At 33.8% G+C, this 21,228-nt stretch overlaps 2 pseudogenes; both read left to right on the top strand.

Annotated features, from left to right (window-relative positions):
* Positions 1–12,519: 12,519 nt before the first annotated feature.
* LOC102582825 (protein BRASSINOSTEROID INSENSITIVE 1-like) lies at positions 12,520–14,562 on the top strand (annotated as a pseudogene).
* A 2,442-nt stretch (positions 14,563–17,004) lies between these two features.
* LOC102578942 (receptor-like protein 12) lies at positions 17,005–20,264 on the top strand (annotated as a pseudogene).
* The last annotated feature ends 964 nt before the right edge of the window (positions 20,265–21,228 follow it).

Below are 21,228 nucleotides of genomic sequence, written 5' to 3'. Positions count from 1 at the left end.
ATTTTGTGTACTTTCTATGTTCAACAATAGTTGTCCACTATACTATTTTGGGATGTCCAATAATACTCGTCCACTTTATGAAATTAATGGATTAATTTTACACTTAGTTCCTAATTTACCTTTATAATTAATTATAGTCATTTTCCTATAATATTTTTCAAGACATTGATTTATTATATTCAAATGGTGATATAATAAAATTACTCTTCTATTTATAGTTTCTTAATAAGTGTGCAAATACGATAGTGAACAAGTATTGTTGGATAGAGGGAATATTATTTTATGTAAATATTAGTTATGCATGGGATTGGTTATTCTTGTATTGCTTATATAATTAGTTATTCAACCTTCTATCCTACATAAAATAATACATAGATTTTTTATAATGTAAAATTTTAAATTGTCAATCAAATATCTAACATAAATCGTATAAATTATACGAAAATTAATACATGAATATTTAATTTATTATCCAACTATTAAACATAAATTTTCTAATAACTAATATTTGGATAACTCTAATCGAGCGACCCCTTAATAGATAAATTTAATCATAATTTTTATACTAGGATAATCCTTAATACCCCTAAAGTTTTAGATCTGCCTCTAGCTTTACCATATAATTAATTTATTTAAAAATATATATATCTACAAGAAAATAATTGAAACAATAAACAAAATAGTTCTCTGCATAATTTGCCGCTTGAAAATTAAGATACTTTTTAATGTGCAGTTTCCAGACTTTTCAAAATAACTTTATGCTGCTCATAGGACACACAAAAAGAAAAATTATATAGCTTTTTATTTTAATTTTACAAGAAATGTTGGTTGGTGAGATTTAATTATGGATAAATTGTGGAATTATTATATTTTTTATTTGGTATAGTTTTAAATTATGGAATTAATAATTTTGTAATTTTGGTATAAATTTTATATGAAATAACATTCTTAAAATTATTAATCTCAAGATGAAATGATAAAATAATACATATTTGTTTTTCCAAAGTGTTTTAAAAAGGTAAAAGTTAAAATTGAAAATAAAAATTTATTCTGATTAATTCAATTTAAATCAAATACATATATTATTATATATTTTGTATAGCCTATTTTTTAGTTTAATGAACTTCATCTATCAATAAAAGTAGTAAATCTATCTAAATAATTTCCTCATTAATTAATCTTCGTATTAAATCATGTTATCATAGTTTCCAAATAACTTATTTCCAATAAAATAAAACTTGTTTAGTTATGACGAGATTAATTTTTTGAAATTATTTTTTATTGACTGTTTGATATATTGTATTAAAATAATATGTACTTATTGTATAATTTTTAAGAAGAACTTATTTGTTTATAAAAAAATATTCTCCATCTTATTTTTGATAGATAAAAGGTTTAAGGAATCTTAGCGGTGTTTATGTCATTTTTATTATTTTATCCTAGATTAACTAAATTCAATACCATTATTTCAATTGTTGTCAAAAATAACTTATCTTAATACTAATTACTAATTCTAATATAATTTGTCTCAAAAGTAATAACTAAATAACAAATAAGATAGTAATAAATTATTATTCCAAAACTATGTATCCTTGTTCAACATACCAAACACGCCTCTTACTCTAATAACTCAAACATTAAGTGGTTATAATATAAGTGAAGATATACTATGATATATGATACGATAAGAGAAGTATTGAAAACACTCTTAAATTTGACATGAATTATTGGTTTCATTTTTGAATTATGGACATCCTTAAAAGCATATTTTTATTTGACTAACTGAATTTAAATACACCCTCGGTATTGCAACATGAGTGAAATACACCTCTAAATTCTTGCCAAGTTTAGCAGTATTTTCAACATTTCTCTTAGTTCTTTATTAAGAGTCACACGCTCTTACAAGAGTTTGAAACCACTTGCTATGTCACGTGGCAGATCGAGGGTGTATCTAAACTCTAGTTAGTCAAATATAAAGAATTTTTAAGAATAATTCAAAGATAAAACTATTAATTTACGCCAAATTTAAAAGTGCTTAGAATACTTCTATCATGATATGATTAATTATTACATGTGTGAGTGTGTCTAAACATATGGATGCAGTGAATATGTTAATGAGGCTGCTATTGCAATCCAGATCATATTTATTAAATTAATATCACTAGATCTTACTTCTCTATGCAAACTTTATATTATAATTTTAGGGGATCAAATATCAATGATATACTTTTCTAAAAAATATATAACATGCTAAGCATATATATCCGTTATTTTTCGAAATTGATGCAATGCTTAATTTTTAATTATTATAATTATTTTTGCTTAAGTTTGAATGACATCATTTGTTGTTTCTTTACCGTTGAATATAATAAAAATTCTTCAATTAAATCGAGGACTAAATGTGATTACCAATGTAGAAACTTGTCCTTAAAACGTAATTGGCCCGGGAATTATGTACCAAGTGGGTAATAATATTAATAAAATAGTAACTCTACTATATTATAATATAATAATAAAATAATTGATTATTCCTTTAAACTTAACCTAGATTAACATTCTTTTTGCCTCCCTTCTTCCTTTTGTTTCATTGAAAAACATTAACCAATGCAATACTTGAGATTACATTATTTTATTGTCCACCTAACCTAATTTAGCTCCTACTTATAAGGTTTAAGACATGATGATGTATTTTTCGTTGGAAAATTACATTATATGAATAAACTTTTTTTTCTTTACATGTGTATAATAGATGATGAATATTCTAGGTGAAAATTCTGTCTCGGCCAATCTTGACGGATCAAACCAACTTCAACACTTATACTTCGATTATTCCACTTGGTATTTACCCTTTTACCAAGAAATATATTAAGTAACTCTATTTATCATGCTTAACATATCAGAATAATAATTTACCGGATATAAAGTATCACTAAATGTTTATTTATGAATTAATTTGTTGATCATTAGGTCACAACGTACTTTGAAGGCAAAGTTTGTATGCTTTTCTTTATTTCTTTTTGAGATATGTATTTTGAATTGCTCTCATCCCAAATATTAAAGTGAATCTTTCATAAATAGGAAGATTAGTGCCGTTTTTTGCAAAATAAAATATAATATCAATAACTTTAAAAAAAAAGCAGCATATACATTATATGTGCACACATATAGTATCAATGTATATACACTGATATATCATGTGTATATATATATATATATATATATATATATACACACACACTGCTATATAGTATTATACAATGTATATATATTGATATATTATGTATATGTGGTATGCACACTACAACAACATATCCAGTGAATCTCATAGGTGGGAGTCTGGAGTGGGTTGCACATACATACAAGAATTGTGTCTACACTTTAAAGATACGTGTATTTTGCTACAAAATGTAAAATATAACTATATTTTGTAATCATTTCAAAGTATCCCTAATCAAATGTACTTTTGGAGTATAATCAGTTACATTAAATAATTTTTACGATATATATATATTAATTCCCTGAAAACATAAATTTTAGCTGAGTTATTATTGTAGATTCGAATCTTTAGCCCATGTATATCAGGCTGCATAGTAAAATTGGGCCTTGTACCTGCATTAGCCCAATAATTAAAGTTGCAATTATGTCTTACATAAGGAAAAATGACAGAAATCCCACCTTTAAGTTCTCTTATTATCGTTATCCCCTATTAGTTTTACAAATCCCCAAAATTCCTCATTTTCGCGCATCAGATTAATGTATCAGCGCATCAGATTAATGTATCTCGCGCATCAGATTAGTGTATATCACGCATCAGATTAGTGTATCATGTATAAAATGTACATCAGATTAGTGTATCATGTATAAAATATAATGTATCTTACTTAACAATTAATGTATCTACGTCGCATCAGATTAATGTATCAGCGCTTATATTATTGTATTCGTTTGAGGGATTTCTGTAATTATAAACTTATAAGGGACAAATGGTAATTTTGCCTTAAAAATATGTGATTTATGTCCTTTGCCCATTACATAATGTATACATAAAAAAGTACTATATGTATACACAAAAGATTATTTCATAAAAATAGGCGTGTAAATTTTATTGGTGTATACAGTAACTGTAGCATGTATACATAAACTTTATAATGTATACATAAGAATATTACCAACAATTATAGGTATTAGTTATTACTATAATGAATACAAAAATATGATTAATATGATACATATATAAATTAAATTTTATTCATAAATTGTACATGTGATTTGTTTATGTATACAACAATTGCACTATGTATACATCGGTTCGTATTCATATGTGTATTGATTGGTCTGTATTCTCCTAATAAATTTATTTACTTCTATTCAAATTGAGATTGACATTCATTGGTATACATGAATTGAGTCGTATTCATCAAAATCAACATTCCGATTTTTTACGAGGATCATAATAGAACCTTTCTTACCCATGAAATTGAAAACAAAATTTTTAAATACTATAACCTGATTTTTTGGCAAAAAAAGTTTTAAAAACTTTAATTCCACAAATCACGAAATTTTAAAATTAATTGGGCAAGAAATGCCACATAATTATATGTTAAAAGAAATCTTAGGGAGGATCAATTGATAAACATATAGTTTATCTGATTTGCATAAATAGAGTGAATTAAGGAGAATAAGAGAAAATTTAGAAGAGAAGCAAATATACATATGAAAAGGATTTTATATAAAAAAAAACAAAAAAAGGGATGAATAACCTATAATTTCATAAAACAAAATTAAAAAAAACTTCAATTCCACAAATCATGAAATTCAACAATAAATTGGACAAGAACAATATTATATATAAAAGATGATTTTTAGAAGTATACATGAATAAATATATTGTTATATGTAATTTTCATAACAAAGTGAATTAAGGAGAAGAATTGAAAATTTGGGAGAGAAACAAATATATGTATGAAAAGAATTCTAGAAATAGAAAAGGAGACAAAAAAAGAAGAAGAAGAAAAAAGAACTCTATTTTAAATGGTTAACAAATAAAAAGGAGAGTTAAAATAGGAATAATAAAACAATAATTTTTTCCTATTCAAGAAAAAAAAGGAGCATTCAAACGTGTTTAGAGAAAAATAAGGAGAACAAAAATACATTTTTAAGGAAAAAAAAAAAAACTATTGAATGCCAAATAAATAAAACAAAGTTTTTTTCTTGCTAAAAAATTAAAAATGGGCTATTTATTGCCAATTTAATCTATAAGTTGTCATGCTGTGCCATTTTGTCATATATTATCTCGTATTGACAACTTACAAACTTTTTGTGAATATTGTTGTATCACAATCAGAGTATACATATTGTTGTAATGTATCGCTGCTGTGTATTGTATCAGTGGTGTGGGCTACTGGGTCAGTCACTTGTATTGTGAGAAAGGAATGGGTTGGGTTTGGCTGGGAATATTTGTCCATTTTGCTAGAAAAATGAAATATATTAGCTCATGGATATAGAGCCTCGGAGCACCCAAATTTTTTTTCTAAATTTTTTTTATGAGGACCTCTGTAATGAGTTGGGGAATCTTCATGTATACTCACACCATTTTTTTAGCGCACATTTCCGCATTTTCATGCTTTTTTTTAAGAATTGCCCAAATTTACTGTTTTTTCGTGTGTTAATGCCCATGTAACTGGCGCTTAGAGCACCTAAATTTTTTTTTTCTCCAAAAACTTTATTAGGACTTCTGTAATGAGTTGGGAACCTTCACGTATACTCACATCATTTTTTAATGCCTATTTCCGCATTTACAAGCCCTTGTTTAAGAATCGTCCGAATTTCCAGATTTTTCGTGTGTGTTAGCCCATGGACCTGTCGCTCAAAGCACCCAAACCTTTTCTCCAAAAACTCTATGAGGACCTTCGTAATGAGTTGAAGAACCTTCACGTATACTCACACTATTTTTTTTACCGCCTATTTTGGCATTTATAAGTCCTCTTTTTAGAATCGCCCAAATTCCCTCATTATTCGTGTGTACTAGCCCATGGATCTGGCACCCGGAGCACCCAATTTTTTTTCCTAAAAAAACTTTATGAGGACCTCTGTTATGAGTTGGGGAACCTTCATATATACTCACACAATTTTTAACGCCATTACCGCATTTACAAGCTCTTTTTTAAGAATTGACTAAATTCTCTGATTTTTTGTGTGTTTAATCGAGCGCCCAGAGTACCAATTTTTTTTCTCAAAACACTTTATGAGGACCTCCGTAATGAGTTGGGTAATCTTCACGTATATTCACACCAATTTTTTAACTCCCATTTCCGCATTTACAAGCCATTTTTAAGAATCGCTCAAATTTCTCAATTTTTCGTCTGTTTAAGCCCATGGATCTGGCGCTCGGAGCACCAACATTTTTTTTCTCTAAAAACTTTATGAGGACCTCTGTAATGAGTTGGGGAACCATCACGTATACTTATACTATTTTGTAACGCCCATTTCCGTATTTACAAGCCTTTTTAGCAATAGCCCAAATTCCTTGATTTTTCATGTGTATCAGCCAATGGATCTGGTGCCCGTAGTAGCCAATTTTTATTCACAAAAAACTTTATGAGGACTTCCGTAATGGGTTGGGGAACCTTCACGTATACTCACACAACTTTTTTAACGCACATTTCCGCATTTACAAGCCCTTTTTTAAGAATCGCCCAAATTTCCTGATTTTTCGTATGTATGCTCCATGAATTTGGCGTCCGGAGCACACAAATTTTTTTCTAAAAAAACTTAATGCGGACCTCCGTAATGAGTTGAAGACCCTTCACGTATACTTATACCATTTGATTAACGCCCATTTCCGCATTTACAAGCCCTTTTTTAAGAATCGCCCAAATTTCCCGATTTTTCATGTGTATTAGCCCATGGATCTGGGGCTCGGAGCATCCAAAATTATTTTCTCAAAAAACTTTATGAGGACCTCTGTAATGAGTTGGGGAACCTTTACGTATACTCACACCATTTTTAACGCCCATTTCCACATTTTAAAATCCTTTTTTATGAATCGCCCAAATTTTCAATTTTTCGTGTGTATTAGTCCCATGGATCTAGCGCCTGGAGCACACAATTTTTTTTTCTCAAGAAAATATACGAGGACTTCCGTAATGAGGTGGGGAACCTTCACGTATACTCACACCATTTTTAACGCCCATTTCCATATTTACAAGCCCATTTTTAAGAATCACCTAAATTCCTCGATTTTTCTTGTGTATTAGCCAATGTATCTGGTGCCAGGAGCACCCAAGTTTTTTTTGTCAATAAACTTTATTAGGACCTCCGTTATGAGTTGGAGAACCTTCATGTATATTCATACAATTTTTTAACGCCAATTTTAGCATTTACAAGCTCTTTTTTAAGAATCGCCCAAATTCCCCATTTTTTCGTGTGTAATTAACCCATGGATCAGGCGCAAGAAGCACCCAATTTTTTTCCCCACAAAAAACTCTATGAGGACCTACTTAATGAGTTGGGGAACCTTCACGTATACTCACACTATTTTTTTAACCCATTTTCGTATTTATAAGCCCTTTTTTAAGAATCCTCCAAATTCCGTAGCCTATGAATCTGGCACCCGGAGCACTCAAATTTTTTTATGAGGACCTCCTCCGTAATGAGTTGGGAAACCTTCACATATACTCACACCATTTTTAACGACTATTTTCGCATTTACAAACCCTTTTACAAGAATCACCCAAATTTCCCAATTTTTCGTGTGTAATAGCCATGGATTTGGTGCCTGGAGCACCCTGATGTTTGCGTAATCAAGACACAACTTCCAATTCGAGTGTCTACGATCGTACAATAGTAAAGTAACCCAACCAAGGGTTGGGGTCGAGTCATAAGGGAGTGGTTTTGAGAATTAATAGAAAAATAAAATTTAGTTATAATTAGTCATAGCTATAGACATTATCGAATATAAACATACTAAATCTAAAGGGGCTGACGCAAGCGTCAATTATCAATGGGGGGTTTTGTATTTCATGTAACAACTAAAAAAAGTAAAAATATAAGAAAAACGAGATAAAGAGACGGGATTCTTGGGATGTGATAGGAATACGGGATAAACTAAACTGTCGGGTACATGATTTTGATAGTAAATTGTTGAGTATTTGTGAGTAGGCTAGACTATAGTGGGGGTAAATTCTCTCTCTCTCTCTCGAGCAACTTACCCCGAATTGACTCGGTTTCTTTCGAACACCAAGTTGCCGCTTTGAGCACAGCCTACGCCTTAGCCCATTCACTCTCTCGAACTAAATGTGTGGGAGAAGGACTAGGATTCACTCTCTCGAGCTGAACCCATGTCGACCCAATACCACCGGCTATCAATTTAGTAGTCTTAGTTTTACGACCTCTCTCTCGAGCAAGCCGAAAACACTAAGATGAAATCGTATTTGCAACTACAACTCCATTAAGTTCATACACAACTACTAAACGAAATCACATCTAAACAAAAAATAAACCATCAACAAGCAAGACCCAACAGATAATCTAACCCATATTCACAAAATCACATACCAAGAATTGGGGTTTTAGCTAGAAATGTAAAAAAGACAAAAATTTATGCCAATATCAGTTTCCATCAACTGGGTATGAAGGATTAAGTCTTAAAACATGTCAAGAGTGAAGAATCTTTGAGACCCAAGTCCAATTTCTTGGATTTGAAACCCTTTGAATCTTCAAGGTCTTAGAACAAAGTCTCCAAAACCCTTTAAAACTTAAACTCTCTAAAAACTGTAAAAAGTTCTAAGAATAATAGTGATATGATACTAAGCTAGACATTTAAACAAGTATTTATAGTGTTTGAAAATGTGCTGCGAAGGACCCTTCGCCGAAGTTAGTCGGGATCACCGAAACATTCGGTGATCCGCCGTTTGGTTGATTTCATCGCCTTCTTGCTTTAGCCTTTAGCCACTTCACATTTTGAGTTGTTGGGCGCTATGGTACTGCTTCGCGGAACTGTTTGGTGACACGCCGACTGCTCTATTTCATAGCCAATTTGACCTTTTCCTTCAGGGCTCAGCGCACTGGCATAAAAGGCGATCTCCAAGCCAATCGGCGACTCGCCAACTGGGATCGACGATCTTCAAGCCTTTATTTCTTCGTTCTTTTCAGTCGCCTTGTTCCTTCTTGCCAAGTAGTGTCTATGCTTTGCCTCAAACTCCAAATATCTGAAACTTAAGGATTTTCATCAGACATTGAGACAAAATATGCATTTGAGGACACTAATTCTATCAAAATATAGCCCTAAATGAGTCCAAATTGTGGACTCATCACACCCAAAATATTTTTCTCAAGAAATTTTATGAGGACCTCCGTAATTAGTTTGGGAACCTTCACGTACACTCACATGATTTTCTTAACGCCCATTTTCGCATTTACAATCCCTTTTTTAAGAATTGCCCAAATTCTCCAATTTTTCGTGTGTATTAGCCTATGGATCTAGCACCCGGAGCACTCAAAATATTTTTTTTTCAAAAATCTTTCTGAGGACCTCCGTAATGAATTGAAGAACCTTCACGTATACTCACACCATTTTTATGCCCATTTCCGCATTAATAAGTTCTTTTTTAAGAATCGCCTAAATTCTCCAATTTTTCGTGTGTATTAGCCTATGGATCTAGCGCCCAGAGCACCCAAAATACTTTTCTTAAAAAACTTTATAAGGATCTTCGTAATGAGTTGGAAAACTTTCACGCATACTCACACTATTTTCTTAGTGCCCACTTCCGCATTTACAAGCCTTTTTTTAAGAATCACCCAAATTACCCGATTTTTCTCGTGTATTAGCCCATGGATCTGGCGCCCGGAACACCCAAAATTGTTTTATCAAAAAACTTTAAGATGACCTCAGTAATGTGTTGGTGAATCTTCACGTATACTCACACCATTTTTAATGCCTATTTTCGCATTTACAACCCTTTTTTTTATGAATCGCCCAAATTCTCTGATTTTTCGTATGTTTTAGCCCATTAATCTATAGCCCGGAGCATCAATTTTTTTTTTTTCTCAAAATAATTTATGAGGACCTCCGTAATGAGTTGGAGAATCTTCACGTATTTTCACAACATTTTTAACGCCATTTCCACATTTACTAGCCCTTTTTTAAGAATCGCCCAAAATTCCCAATTTTCGTGTGTCTAGCGCTAGGAGCACTCAAATTATTTTTTTCAAAAAGCTTTATGAGGACCTCTGTAATGAGTTGGGGAACCTTCATGTATACTTACATCATTTTTTTAACGCACATTTATGCATTTACAAGCCCTTTTTTTAAAAATCACCCAAATTCCCTAATTTTTCATGTGTATAAGCCCATGGATCTCGCGCTCGGAGCACCCAAATATTTTTTCTCAATAAACATTATGAGGATCTCCGTAATGAGTTGGGGAACCTTCACGTATACTCTCACCATTTTATAATGCTCATTTTCGCATTTACAAGCCATTTTTAATAATCGTCCAAATTTCTCGATTTTTTGTGTAATAGCCCATGGATCTGGCGCCCGTAGCACCCAAATTTTTTTCTCATAAAACATTATGAGGACCTACGCAGTGAGTTGGGAAACCTTCAGGTATACTCACACCATTTTTTTATGCCCATTTTCGCATTTACAAGCCATTTTTTAAGAATCGCCTAAAATCCTCAATTTTTCGTGTGTATTTAGCCAAGGATCTGGCGCCCGAAGCACACTAAGATTTTTTTCTCCAAAAACTTTATGAGGACCTACGGAATGAGTTGGGCAACCTTCACGTATACTCACACCATTTTTAGCGTCAATATCCGCATTTACAAATCTTTTTAAGAATCGCTTAAATTCCCTGATTTTTCGTTTGTTTATGAGGACTTCGAGTTGGGAAACCTTCACGTATACTCATACCATTTTTAATGCCATTTTCTTATTCACAAGCCATTTTTAAGAATCGCCAAAATTCTCCAATTTTTCATGTGTATTAGCCCATGGATCAAGCGCAAGGAGCACCCAAATTTTTTCACAAAAAACTTTATGAGGACCTCCTTAATGAGTTGGGGAACCTTCACGTATACTTACACCATTTATTTTATGCCAATTTTCGCATTTACAAGCCCTTTTTTAAGAATCCTCCAAATTCCTCGATTTTCGTATGTATTAGCCCATGAATCTGGCACCCGGAGCACCCAAAATTATTTTCTCAAAAAACTTTATGAGGACCTCTGTAATATGTTGGGGTTCTTCACGTATGCTCACACAATTTTTTAACGATCATTTCTGCATTTACAAACCCTTTTACAAGAATCACCCAAATTCTCTGATTTTTCGTGTGTATTATCCCATGGATTTGGCAACCGGAGCACCCAAAATATTTTTCTTAAAAAAATTTATGAGGACCCCGTAATGAGTTTGGGAACCTTCACGTACACTCACACCATTTTCTCAATTTCCATTTCTGCATTACGAGCCCTTTTTTAAAAATCGCCAAAATTCCCCAATTTTTCGCGTGTATTAGCCCATGAATCTAGTGCTCGGAGCACTTAAAATATGTTTTTCAAAAAACTTTATGAGGACCTCCGTAATGAATTGGGAAACCTTCACGTATACTCACACCATTTTTTTTATGCCCATTTCCGCATTAACGAGCTCTTTGTTAAGCATCGCCCAAATTTCCCAATTTTTTGTGTGTATTAGCCTATGGATCTGGCGCACAGAGCACCCAAATCATTTTTCTCAAAAAACTTTATGAGGAACTTCGTAATGAGTTGGAGAACCTTCACGTATACCCATACCATTTTATTAACGCCCATTTCCGCATTCACAAGCCATTTTTAAGATAAGGGTTTGATCTTCTCACTTAAGAATATGCGATTCCTCCGTAGTGAAGTTGTTGGGGGAAAGATAAGATGAGGAAGCAAGTTTAATTGAGGAACCCACTTTCTTTAATGTATACTAGCTAGTCTACAAAAGCATGACGCATGACGCTTCTCCTTTTTTTAGTCCACTCTCCCTTAGAAAATAGAGCTGCTTGAAAGCGGATTTCGAAATTACATAGGTGAATGTAGAGATCATTGGTGTCCTACTCGAGACGAAGTACTTGTCGTCCCCAAACCAAAATGGATGAGGGAAAAAGGCTATTCCACAATTTTTCGTGTGTATTAATTAGCCCATGGATCTGGCGCCTGTAGCACCAGAAAAACATTTTCTCAAAAAACTTTATGAAGACCTCTGTAATGATTGGGGAACCTTCACGTATACTCACACCATTTTTTTAATGTCCATTTCCGCATTTACAAGCCCTTTTTAAGAATCACCCAAATTTCCTAATTTTTCGTGTGTATTAGCCCATGGATCTAGCGCCCGAAGCACCCAAAATATTTTTCTCAAAAAACTTTATGAGCACTTCTATAATGAGTTGGGGAACCTTCAGGTATGCTCACACTATTTTTTTAATGCCCATTTACACATTTACAAACTTTTTTTTATGAATCGCCCTAATTCCCCTATTTTTCATGTGTATTAACCCATGGATCAAGCGCCCGGAGAACCAATTTTTTGTTAATGTCACAAGATTTTCATCCTTGAAGAGATTATACCTGCAGAAGAATGTGTTGAATGGTTTTTTCATGGAAAAAGTGGGACAAGTTTCGAGCCTAGAGTATCTAGACTTGTCTGATAACCAAATGAGAGGGCCATTACAGATTTAGCATGGTTTCCATCATTAAGAGAGTTGTATCTTGGCACTAATCAATTTCAAGGGAGGATAACACAAGGTATTGGAAAACTTTCACAGCTTAGAATTTTGGACGTCTCGTCCAATAGATTAGACGGATTACCAGAAATCATGGGGCAACTATCAAACCTGGAAAGGTTTGATGCCTCTTATAATGTCCTGAAGGGTACAATTACAGAGTCCCACTTTTCAAACCTCTCCAGTTTAGTAGACTTAGACCTATTCTTCAACTTGTTGACTTTGAACACGAGCTTCGATTGGGTTCCTCCATTTCAACTACAATTTATAAGGCTTCCATCATGCAATATGGGACCTTCTTTTTCGAAATGGCTTCAAACTCAGAATAACTACACTCTTCTTGATATTTCTCTAACGAATATATCAGACATGCTACCAAGTTGGTTCTCCGATCTTCCTCCCGAGCTTAAGATTCTGAATCTCTCTTACAACCACATCAGTGGCAGAGTTTATGAGTTCATAGTGAGTAAACAAGATTACATGATTATAGATTTAAGTTCTAACAACTTTTCAGGACCTTTGCTACTAGTTCCTGTCAATATACAAATCTTTTACCTACACAAAAATCACTTCTCTGGATACATTTCTTCCATTTGTAAAAATACAATGGGAGCTGCCATTTCGCTTGACTTGTCATGTAACCAATTTTCAGGAGAAGTTCCTAATTGTTGGATGAATATGAGTAATCTATCTGTTACAACAATTTCTCCGGAAAAGTTCCATTATCATTAGGCTCTTTGACAAATTTGGAAGCGTTATACATACGCCAGAACAACTTTAGACTAATGTTGCCTTCTCTTTCACAATGTCAGCTGCTTCAAATCTTGGATCTTGGAGGGAATAAGTTTACTGGAAGAATCCCAGCATGGATAGGGACTGACCTACTCAAGTTGCGCATTCTAAGCCTACGGTCCTACAAATTCGATGGCAGCATTCCATCACTTATCTGCCAGCTTCAATTTCTTCAGATATTGGACCTTTCAGAAAATGGATTATCTGGGAAAATTCCACAGTGCGTCAACAATTTTACCATATTGCGTCAAGAAAATGGCACCGGTGAGTCAATGGATTTTCAAGTCCGCTATGACTATATTCCAGGATCTTACTTGTACATAGGTGATTTATTGATTCAATGGAAAAACTAGGAGTCCAAGTACAAGAATGTTTTACTATATCTGAAGATTATTGATCTTTCAAGTAATAAATTGGTTGGAGGTATCCCTAAAGAGATAGCTGAAATGCGATGATTGAGATCATTGAACCTCTCGAGAAATGATCTTAATGGAACTATCGTTGAAGGAATAGGTCAAATGAAGCTGTTGGAGTCTCTTGACTTGTCAAGAAACCAACTTTTTGGCATGATCCCTCAGGACTTTGCTAACTTGACTTTTATTAGTGTGTTGGACTTGTCGAACAACCACTTATCAGGGAGAATTCCATCAAGCACTCAACTGCAGAGTTTCGACAGATCATCCTATAGTGGCAATGCTCAACTGTGCGGTCCTCCTCTTGAAGAGTGTCCCTGATATGCTTCCCTATCAATCGTGGAAGCAACACCAATCCTCAAGAACATGACGAGGATGATGATGATGATGATGATGATGAGGAGGAGTTCCCATCACTGGAGTTTTATATATCAATGGTGCTAGGTTTCTTTGTCACATTTTGGGGAATTTTAGGTTGTTTGATAGTCAACCGTTCGTGGAGGAATGCCTACTTCACATTCTTAACAGACATGAAGATTTGGCTCCATATGACATCAAGAATCTGCTTTGCAAGACTGAAGGGAAAGCGAAGGAGCTAAATAATGTAAAGTTTCTATGTACTTTGTTTACTGTCAAGAGTTAACTTGTTTCTTCGACTGATGCGGACACGGTTCTCTCGTCGTGAAATAAGTAATGAAAAGGAAGCCCGAGGTCAAAGTGTGTTTGTTGTTCCTTCCTTCTATAAAGAAAGGGGCTGTGAGTCTTGCCAGTTCGAAAGTGCCTTCGACGGAAGTCTTCAAATTCGCTCACATTACGATCCCTTTTCGGAAGGAGCCATGAAAGCTTCTATCGTTTCGAACTTTACGAAAGGAGGCTAGACCAAAGCCGTTCAATGGTGAATCGGTGGATCAGAGATGCCTTCCGTCGATCAGCTGTAGTCGATAAAGGCCGTAAAACATAGGAATGCAGTGGTGACTGTCTAGCTGCAATATTTATTGATCTTTTTTCCTCCCTTGGAAATTCCTTATATTATAAATCCAGTAGTTCTAAAGTTTAGAAGTGGCAAGCATCTCTATAACGGTCATTCGTTATAACAACATTCATTATAACAATATGATTTTCTCCTGAAACAATTTTTCATGTTAAATTTTAGTTCTCTATAACAATATGATCTACCTATAATCGGAATGTGATTCATTATAACAGTACACTCTTTATAAAATTACCCCATTACAACAATAATGCTAAAATATTGTATAGTAAAATTTTGTAAGAAACATATGATGTATAAAATAAAATATAAATCATCATTAATGTCATGCACATAGTAAATTTCAAATACCAATATTTAAAAGAAAAAAAATTGTATTTGAATAGAATCCATCAGTTATGGTCATAACTTCACGAGAAAAGACTACTGATGTTTGTCTTTCTTCTTTTATAATCTTTCTGCTTTTTTGGTTAAACTAGCTGACAAATACATTTCTTATTTTTTATGACAAAAACATAACACTATTTTTTCTGCATACTTTGTTTATAATAGAAATTCAAACGTCAAATATTAGTATACATATATAATAATATCTTACTATGATAGTCATGGAATGTTCAAACAAACTATAAGTGATTTCTTGTGTCAGTCTACTTATAGACACACTTAACTAAAACTATGACAAGCTACTCTACCACATTCCATTAGTGATATGGATTAGATTAACTTATTGTTTGCAATGAATTTTATGTATCTATCTATATCTATATCTATTTATATTATAATAAAAGTAGTAATATTCTTAATAATGTTGTTTGAATTTTTCGCCCTTCGTTAAAAGACTTTACTTTAAACAAAATCATCTTTTTACTATTTTCCTTCAACTATTATATCATTATTTTAATACTATATATTGCATATTCACATTAATAAATATAATATACTCATTCAATAGTTAGGAGTCTTGGTAGGGAGTATTAGGAGAAATCGTCCATGTATTATGTATGATATTTTATTTTATTTTGGAACCTCAGGATAACCCGCAGCCGCTACAACCTCTGTCATAGCCTCTGCCCTTCGGGTGAGCACTCTGTGGTGAGCACTTTGTGCGCACTGGGTAAACCCCCCACTGTGTAATAACCTGCAAACCACACAGGGGATGTAAACCGCACTAGGCAAGCCACTATATTTGGTAGAAATTTTGGACCTATGTATAACTAATCCACATCCTGCATGGTATTGTAGGATGTATTACTAATACCTTCCATTTTGTGGTATTAATAATACATAGGATTTAATACCATGATATTTAATCTATGTAAAGACAAAAATATCCCTCAAATCATTTTCTTGATTTTATGTTTTATATTTGTACTAGTAAATTTATTTAAATAAATTAGTTTATAAATTTTATTATTTAGAACTACTCTTTTTCTATAGAAGTCTTCTTTGACTCCATCTCCATGTAGTTGTTAATGCTACTAGCCATAGTGGGAAAAAAAATCACATGTTATGTATAATATAACTTTTCTTTTGATTCTTTTTTTTCTTCTCAAAGTGGGATCACTTGTTTTTATGTCCAACTCAACTTGTTAGAATAACTAGAGAAAAGTCGGTATAATCTTGGATTGCTAAGTATTAAATTTCCTAATTGGTAATTTAAGTACATACGTTTGTTAATCCATGTATATCTTACCAATAGATAAATGACCTTGCAAGTTTTCTAGGAAAAATAGATGCATGCAAGAGAAAATTAGGTGATATTGTTGGAACTTGGAAGTCTACATGGATATTTGATGTGGCCCTTTTCTCATTTTGCTTTTCTCTGTCTTTTTGGTATAGAAGTTTCCATGTACATACTTGTTTATGGAACTAGATAAAGTGGGACAAAAATCAGATGCAATGAATAACTTCTCTTTTCATTCTTTTTTTCTCATCAAAGTGGGGTCATTTGTCTAGGAAAGTACATGGATACATGCAAGAACTAGTCAATGGCAAATATATATGTATATATTAATTGCTTCTTGCTCATAGTTTCAAGCAAAAAACAATGGACAAATGGAAATATGCAAGATTAGCTCAGTTCCTTTTCTGTTTGTCTCTACTGTTCCTAGAGACATCTTTTGGATTAGCAGGTAACAAGACCCTGTGTTTAGATAAGGAGAGAGATGCTCTTCTTGAGTTCAAAAGAGGTCTTACTGATTTTTTTGATCATTTATCTACATGGGGTGATGAAGAAGATAAACAAGAATGCTGCAAATGGAAGGGTATTGAATGCGACAGAAGAACAGGTCATGCAACTGTTCTTGATCTACACAATGAGTTTACTTGTTCTGCTGGTGCCAGTGCTTGTTTTGCTCCAAGATTGACAGGTAAACTTAGACCTTCTCTGCTTGAGTTGGAGTATTTGAATTTCTTGGACCTCAGTGTGAATGAATTTGAAAGAAGTGAAATACCAAGATTCATAGGCTCACTTAAGAGACTAGAGTACTTGAACCTCTCAACTTCTTTTTTTTCTGGTGTAATTCCAATACAGTTCCAGAATCTAACTTCTTTAAGGACTCTTGATCTTGGAGAAAATAATCTTATAGTAAAGGACCTTAGATGGCTTTCTCATCTGTCTTCTCTAGAGTTTTTGAGTCTGAGTTCTAGCAACTTCCAAGTAAACAATTGGTTTCAAGAGATAACTAAGGTCCCTTCATTGAAAGAATTGGACTTGAGTGGTTGTGGACTCTCTAAATTGGTTCCATCTCAAGCTGATTTAGCCAATTCTTCTTTCATATCTCTTTCTGTTCTTCATTTATGTTGTAATGAGTTTTCTTCTTCATCTGAATATAGCTGGGTATTCAATTTTAGCACAAGCCTAACTAGCATTGACCTCCTTTATAATCAACTCATCGGTCAAATTGATGATCGCTTTGGGACCTTGATGTATCTTGAACATCTTAATCTTGCTAATAACTTTTAAGATTAAAGGTGGGGTTCCCAGTTCTTTCGAGAATTTGACCTGTTTACGTCATCTGGACATGTCTAATACTTAGACAGACCAATGGCTTCCTGAGTTGTTTCTCAGGTTATCAGGCAGTAGGAAATCACTTGAGGTTTTGGGGTTGAACGACAACTCATTGTTTGGTTCAATTGTTAATATGACAAGATTTTCATCCTTGAAGAAATTATACCTGCAGAAGAATGTGCTGAATGGTTCTTTCATGGAAAGTGCGGGACAAGTTTCTACCCTCGAGTATCTGGATTTGTCTGATAACCAAATGAGAGGGGCATTACCAAATTTAACATTGTTTCCATCATTGAGAGAGTTGCATCTTGGCTCTAATCAATTTTCAAGGGAGGATACCACAAGGTATCAGACAACTTTTACAGCTTAGAATTTTGGATGTCTCGTCCAATAGACTGGAAGGATTACCAGAAAGTATGGGGCAACTATCTAATCTGGAAAGTTTTGATGCCTCTTACAATGTCCTGAAGGGTACAATTACTGAGTCCCACCTTTCAAACCTCTCCAGTTTAGTGGATTTGGACTTGTCATTCAACTCATTGGCTCTGAAGACGAGCTTCGATTAGCTTCCTCCTTTCCAGCTACAAGTTATAAGCCTGCCGTCTTGCAATTTGGGACCTTCTTTCCTAAAATGGCTTCAAAATCAACATAACTATACTGTTCTTGATATCTCTCTTGCAAGTATTTCAGACACGCTTCCAAGTTGGTTCTCTGGCATTCCTCCCGATCTAAAGATTTTGAATCTCTCAAACAACCAAATCAGTGGAAGAGTGGAAGAGTGTCTAACTTAATAGAGAATACATATGGTTACAAGGTTATAGATTTAAGCTCTAACAACTTTTCAGGGCCTTTGCCAATAGTCCCTACCAATGTCCAAATATTTTACCTGCATAAAAATCAGTTTTTTGGATCCATCTCTGCAATTTGTCAAAGTAAAACATCCCCCACTTCTCTCGACTTGGCACACAACCAATTCTCAGGAGAACTTCCAGATTGTTGGATGAACATGACAAGTCTAGCTGTTCTTAATCTAGCTTATAACAATTTCTCTGGAGAAATTCCACATTCATTGGGTTCCTTGACAAATTTGAAGGCGTTATACATACGCCAAAACAGTTTTAGTGGAATGTTGCCTTCTTTTTCACAATGTCAGCAGTTGCAAATCTTGGATCTTGGAGGGAATACGTTGACAGGAAGTGTCCCGGCATGGATAGGGACTGATCTACTCAATTCGCGCATTCTAAGCATGCGGTTCAACAGATTGCATGGCAGCATACCGTCCATAATCTGTCAGCTTCAATTTCTTCAGATACTGGACCTTTTAACAAATGGATTATCAGGGAAAATTCCACATTGCTTCAACAATTTTACCTTATTGTATCAAGATAATAATTCTGGTAAGCCAATGGAATTTATAGTTCAAGGTTTCTATCGTAAATTTCCTCGTCGTTACTTGTATATTGGTGACCTATTGGTTCAATGGAAAAATCAGGAGGCTGAGTACAAAAATCCTTTATTATATCTGAAGACTATTGATCTTTCAAGTAATGAATTGGTTGGAGGTGTTCCTGAAGAAATAGCTGAGATGAGAGGATTGAAATCTTTGAATCTATCAAGAAATGATCTGAATGGAACTGTCGTTGAAAGAATAGGTCAAATGAAGATGTTGGAGTCTCTTGACATGTCAAGAAACCAGCTTTCTGGTGTGATCCCCCAGGGTCTTGCGAATTTGACTTTTCTTAGTGTGTTGGACTTGTCGAACAACCACTTATCCGGGAGAATTCCATCAAGCACTCAACTGCAAAGTTTTGATAGATCATCCTACAGTGATAATGTTCAACTCTGTGGTCCTCCTCTTCAAGAGTGTCCCGGATATGCTCCTCCTAGCCCTCTTATCGATTATGGTAGCAACAACAATCCATAAGAACATGATGACGATGAAGAGGAGTTCCCATCGCTGGAGTTTTATATATCAATGGTGCTAGGCTTTTTTGTTGCATTTTGGGGAATTTTGGGCTGTTTAATTGTCAATAGTTCTTGGAGGAATGCCTACTTCACATTCTTAACGGACACGACAAGTTGGCTCAATATGATATGAAGAGTCTGGTTTGCAAGACTCAAGAAAAAACAGAGGAGGGCCTGATAAATGTCAAGTTTCTGTGTACTTGTTTACTTTTTAAGAGTTAGCTTGTTTTCTTGTTCTTCTTCCTACCTGATAGTTGCTTTCCTCTTGTTGTGATTTCTATCTGTAACTCTTCTCTACAAGTAATCAGTGAACATTTATATTCTCTTTGTCATTGTTATGAATCTTTAGGGAAGGATCGATTCACAAGGCAATATATAAATCAGCTCGGTAAAGGGAGGCTGAAACTTTAGAATTCATTAAAAGAGAACTCTGATCTCTTCAAAGGGAGACTGAAACCTTAGAGTTCAATGGAAGAGAGAACTCCAATCTCCTGCTTTTTGCTGAATTATGACTCACTAATTTATTCATCAAAAGCCCCTTTAAATAGGAATCTTATTACATCAATAGGAAGTTTAATTCTTATGAAAGTAGGAGACATAAATCCTATTCCAAACTAATAACTATAACTTAACCTAATCTTTATAAAACAAGGAAATATAAATCCTATTCTAGAATAATAAATAAAACAACTAAAAATAAATTTAAATAATTAATTTAAGGGCTTCCAACACATCCATAACATTACCCCCCTCTTATGTTGAAAGAGCTTGTCCTCAAGCTCGAATTTCACAGCAATCATCAACTTATCCAATTCCAGACCTAGCTTGAAGTTGACATTGATAAATTTCGACTCTATCAGTTTGCTGAAGCATGAATAATTTGTCCAATAGATTGCTACATTCATGAGGTCCAAATCGTTGATATTCTTCCCAACTCATTGAGCCATTCGCTCGTTTAAGTTGATAATACCATAATGGTGCTAGTCCGAACCTGTGAAATCCAACCACACCAATCTTTTTTGCTATCATTGTATGTTGATTCTTTTCAGTAAAATGTCCACAACGATGTGCTAGGATTAATGGATTATTGGAGCAGTTATAAGTAGGTGGTGTATTGCCTTTTGTAGCAGGAATTGTTGATCTGCTAGTTGTCTGGGCACTATTTGACTTAGGTTTGTGGGTTGCTGGTTTTGTGGAGCCAACTCCCAATCTAGACAATTGTTCTTGGATGACTTGGATAATTTTTTTGCTGAGGCCTTGTTCCATAGCTGCAAGTTTAGAGTCCATTAGTGTTTC

The sequence above is a fragment of the Solanum tuberosum genome, unplaced genomic scaffold, assembly GCF_000226075.1.
Source record: "Solanum tuberosum cultivar DM 1-3 516 R44 unplaced genomic scaffold, SolTub_3.0 scf00403, whole genome shotgun sequence".
NCBI classification, from domain to species: Eukaryota; Viridiplantae; Streptophyta; class Magnoliopsida; order Solanales; family Solanaceae; genus Solanum; species Solanum tuberosum.
Note: the sequence above shows the minus strand (reverse complement) of the source record. Positions and strands in the feature narration are given on the sequence as shown.